The sequence below is a fragment of the Pinus tabuliformis genome, chromosome 1_1 (assembly GCF_031772625.1).
Source record: "Pinus tabuliformis cultivar Carrire ecotype Pingquan chromosome 1_1, CPIR1, whole genome shotgun sequence".
NCBI classification, from domain to species: domain Eukaryota; kingdom Viridiplantae; phylum Streptophyta; class Pinopsida; order Pinales; family Pinaceae; genus Pinus; species Pinus tabuliformis.
Window position 1 is genome coordinate 668,005,693 of NC_142297.1, and position 4,995 is coordinate 668,010,687.

The window sequence follows — 4,995 nt, forward strand, 5'->3', positions numbered from 1 at the left end:
TGCAGTCTTGGCTTGGTCCTCTAGTTGAACTAAGATTTGGTTGTATCTAGAAAATCCATCAAGCAATGGAATTATGGATGAGCCTAGTACCCTCTGAAGGATATGGTCCATTTTTGGTAGGGGATAGTTGTCTTTTAATGAAACCTTGTTTAAATTCTTGAAATCAACACAGAGTTTTATTTCTCCTATTTTTTTCCTAGTAGCGACTAAGTTTGAGACCCAATCTGAATATCTAATGGGAGCTATGATTTGGGCATCATACATTCTTTTTACTTCTTTCTCAATAGATGGCATAAGAACTGGATTAATTCTCCTAAGTTTCTGTTTAAAAGGCTTATGATATTCTTTGATAGGTATCTTGTGTTGAATTAAGCTGGCGTCATAAGACTTAAGGTCTTCATAATACATCTTGAAACTCTTTTAACATATTTATGTATTTAACCTTTTCATCTAGAGGTAAGGATTTTGATATTTTAATGAGCTTAGGTTTTTCTTCATTTCCTATGTTACATTCTTCTATATCTTCTCTTAAAGGCTCCATTTTTTGTTTCCTAGCTACATCGTTTGAGTCAAACAAATCTTTTAATGGGATTAATCCCTTAGGCAAAAAAATATTTTTAAGGTTTAGAATTTCAAGATCTTCATTCATTATTTCTTCTATTTCTACATTTTCTAAGTTATCTATTTCTACTTTAGTGAATTTAGTGGGTTTACCTATATCTAAAATATTTACATCTAGGTCACTGTCTATGTTATTTTCTATTGTACAGTCTGTATCTATTTTACAATTTTGAAACTCACCTTTAGTATTCATGAAATCATAAATTTGAGAATCTTGTGAGAAAATATGCCAATATTTCAAATTGTCAGGTATAACAGGCCTATGTCTCACTTCTGCAGTGTACTGGGGGTTAGGTTGAAAGGGAAATTTGCAGGTACTAGCAAAAGTGGCCAGAATATGGGCTTGCATATTTTGTTTCCTAGGAATGGCAGCAAAATCTGTTTCCAGGAGGTCTTTAACCAAATTTAGGACAATTTCTCTATATTGGCTAAGTCTGAGATTGTTTACAGAGTATTCACCTTTGATTTGTTTAATAATCAATTCTGAGTCTCCCATTATAGAAACTATTTTGGCTCCAAGTTTTCTAACTATCTGTAGTCCTAAGATCAGAGCTTCATATTCTGCCATGTTATTTGTGCATTTAAAATTGAACCTAAATGCATGACCTTCAGAATGATTATTCTCCATGCTGTGAATCCACACTCCTGCACCTACTCCTAATCTATTCATAGATCCATCAAAATCTAGATGCCATAGGGACTCATGAAAAATGTTTTCACTATCAGGAGCTTTGTATTTTTCCTCTACAGCTGTAATTTGATTGTTGTCATTTTCTGAATTGTACAAGATGAAGGATTCCATAACAGAATGCATGGAGTATATAGGGAAATTTTGTGGTTTTTCTGCACTACTCACCATGTATTTCATCAAGGTCTCTCTATAAAGTTTCCTTTGTTGACCAAAAACAAAATATGGTGGCATATGCCATATCTAGCTGTAAAGATCCCTGCAATTTGGCTCCCCATGAGTGGGATAACAACATTCCATATTTCGGTGGGATTTCTGCAACTACTATGTCCATCACAATACTCTTTGCTAGGCATTGGAATAGAGTTACAAATAGATCCTTAATCAAACCAAGGCATTTAACTTGGCTAGATTCAAAGGAAAACAAGTCCTTATATGGTCTGGTGATATCTAAGTTTAGTCTCTCCATGATTGCTTTTGGCATTAAGTTATGGGATGCCCCTGAGTCTAGCATAGAATTATGTAATATTTTGTCATGAATATTAAATTAGGCTAATGTAGAAAGGAGGAATTTCCCCTTGCTGATGTGTGCCATTCACCTAAGGGCCAAACAATAATTCAGGTTGATCATCATTCAAATTGACAACATCTTCTCCTTCACCTATATTTAAAGTTTCAGTGATCTGTGATCTATAGGATTCATTTTTTACTAGCTCGGTCAAAGGAACTGATATTTTCAATTTTGCTATCTCAGTTTTGATGTTGAAAGGTATTTGAGTTTTTCTTGATTGGATGATATCTTCCTTAACAAATGTGGTCTGTGAGTTTTTATCTTGTTTTTTAGTACTTGGCATTTCAGTCTGTGTTTCAGCTGTTTTGTTTTGATTACTCCTATTTGGAATGATTTCAGTAATAGTTTCAGTTTGAGTTTCAGATGAAGTTATATCGACAATCTTTGGGCTAGAAGTCCCCTGAGTTCCCCTAGGGAGGATTTGTAAAACTTTGGTGACATGAGATTTTGTTATCTTTTTTGTTTGGGTCTGGATTGATCTCTTAGTGGGAGTTTCATTGTTGTTTTTACTACTCAAGCTATACTATTTGTGAACCTCATATATAGCTAATTCATAGCCCTATTTAAAGTCAAAAGACTCTCCAGATTCTAACTGCAATTGTTGTAGCATGTACAATCCTTGTTCTTCTTGATTAAGAAAAACAACATCTTCATTTTTTATTCCTCATAAGTTTATATGGATGTCATCCTATCCTTCATGGATTTTTGAACCCTTAGCATAGTTTTCTTGGAAGGGTGGCCTAATTTGTTGATCTGGTATAACATTCTTTCCAATGTTAGGATTCTTCCTAAAGTTTGGTTTTCTTATTGGGTTTGGTTGTTGATTCTCCCACTGAATTTTTCTTTCCATGTTTTCTAATCTATCCATTAGTCTCTCTACACTCTTTGCTAAACTATCTATTTTACCATCAGAAGTGGAGGTTTCCTCTTTATTGACAACTCTCTTTTCGTTTTTCATTCTAGCTTTCTTAGCTAATAAATTGGCTTCTACACTAACAACATTACTTTGCATTTGTTCCAATGTTTTAGGGTTTCTTTCCCTTAATTGGTATGACATGTCAGTGTCAAAACCATCAGGGAATTTGATTAATGCTAGGTCTGGTGGAGGATTAATATTAGCAGGGATTGCATTATAGATGTTATTGAACCTAGTGCAATAATCTTGAACTGACTCATTAGGAGCTCTTCTAATGTTATCATATTCAGAAAGTATTTGCAGAGGGTTTTTATTTCTCTCCCATCTATCAATGAATAATCTATGAAAATCAGCTAAGTCTGCAATATGATTAGCAGGTAAGGCTTTGAACCATTTCTTAACATCCCCAACTAATGTTTGGGTAAGCAACCTCATTTGGACATCAGATTCATCAATCTCATGCAACTCAAAATAGTCAGTGATTTTGTTCACATGCTGTTGAGCAATATACTGACCAGTAGCAACAAACAAAAAGATTTTGCTTTGATAATCTTGGGGCATAGCATGGAGTTGTGTTGGTAAAACCAGAGGTACATATCGATCTGCCATGGCTGAGATTTTGGTTTGACTAGGGGGTAAAGTAGTGGTGCTTGAGGAAGGGCTTGAGATGGATGGAGATGAACTGAATGAGGTTGAGGAATTTGGTTGGATAGGAAGCTGATGAGTAAGTGGTTTACGGGAATCGAATGTGGTGGATATTATTGGTGAGGTGGTAGTAAAATAAAGGTGTATTTACAGTAATTGAAGATTGTGCAGAAATTTCAGAGGCAACAATAGTGAGGGCAACTAGTTCAACTGATTTTTGAAGGTAAGCATCATCTATATGGCTTATCAATGTAGATGTTAAAGATTCTAGCTTGTCAAAAGTATCCAACACAGGTTTATCTAAATTTGGATGTATAGGCACCTTTTTTGACTCAATGAATTGAATAAAATTGGGGTCTACCATAGTTTCATGAATTGCATTCTCTGATTTAGTTCTAAACAATGAGAGTTCAAATGAAAAATCAAATGGAATTTCCTCTAAAGTTGATATTTCCTCGGGAAGTGAACTTTCTTTAACTAACTGGTTACTACTTTCTTGAGTTTCTTCCGTTTTTGGTTTTCTTAAAATTTTGTCAGAGTCATCAACTATTGTAGCAGGGTTTGGATCTGGATTTGCCTTGGTATAGTGAGTCTTCTTGGGAGCCAAAATTTTTAATTTTTAATTGTTTTTTTGAGACTTTTTCAAGAACAACTTATGAAAATGACCTTAAGGGGCTCAAGATGAAATTTAAGGTTTCCTTAAAGTTTTATTACACTGAGGATTGAGGTCCCCAGTATGGTCGTCAATATGTTATCACTCCAAAATTTCTTTAAAGTTGTTAGAAAAAGAAATGATAGAGGTAGTCACAAACCTACTTTGGAGATTAGGATCTAGCCTTCCTAATGCTTAGAGAGGGCTCTCTCTTTATGATTTAACTTTGTTTTAGTTAATTGATTTTAGGCTAGTTATGATTGTACTTGGGTTTTGATTTTGATTTGGTGGTGGAGTCACTTACTTAGATGAACAGAAGGATGTTTTTTACCATTGGGCTATGGGGTCAAATGTCAAACAAACAGGACTGGATCAGGTTCTAAAAATAGTGTCTACATGGCAAGATAGCTGAGTTACTATAGATCTCAAAGGCTAGATGGTGAAGTGGTTTCCAATCAGATCCAGGGAGCAATTAAGGGTTCCTTAGGCCGGATTATCAAGAGAGTGAAAGAGGTCCACTGGGAAGGGAGAGCAATTAAGGGTTATCAAATTCGGATATCAGAGGAAAACATAGAAATGATCAATTGTTCAAAACAGAGTGTACTTAAACAAATTTTGAGATAAATTTCCAATTAATTCATTCAACTTTGGATAACATTTAAGTTTATGAAACACATGAGAAAGTAACAAAATCAGACAAAGAAAATACTTCACTGCAATAGCTCAACACATGAATCCTGTAATGCAATCTCTTTATTACTTGCTCCAGTCTGCTGACTTGAAAAATGGTACAATAACCCTTAGGTTTAAGATCAAAATAACTCTACAAATGTATAGCAATCCACCCTCAATACTTTGAATTATGAAGTATTTATAAAAAAATGATTTATAAAATATCCCAA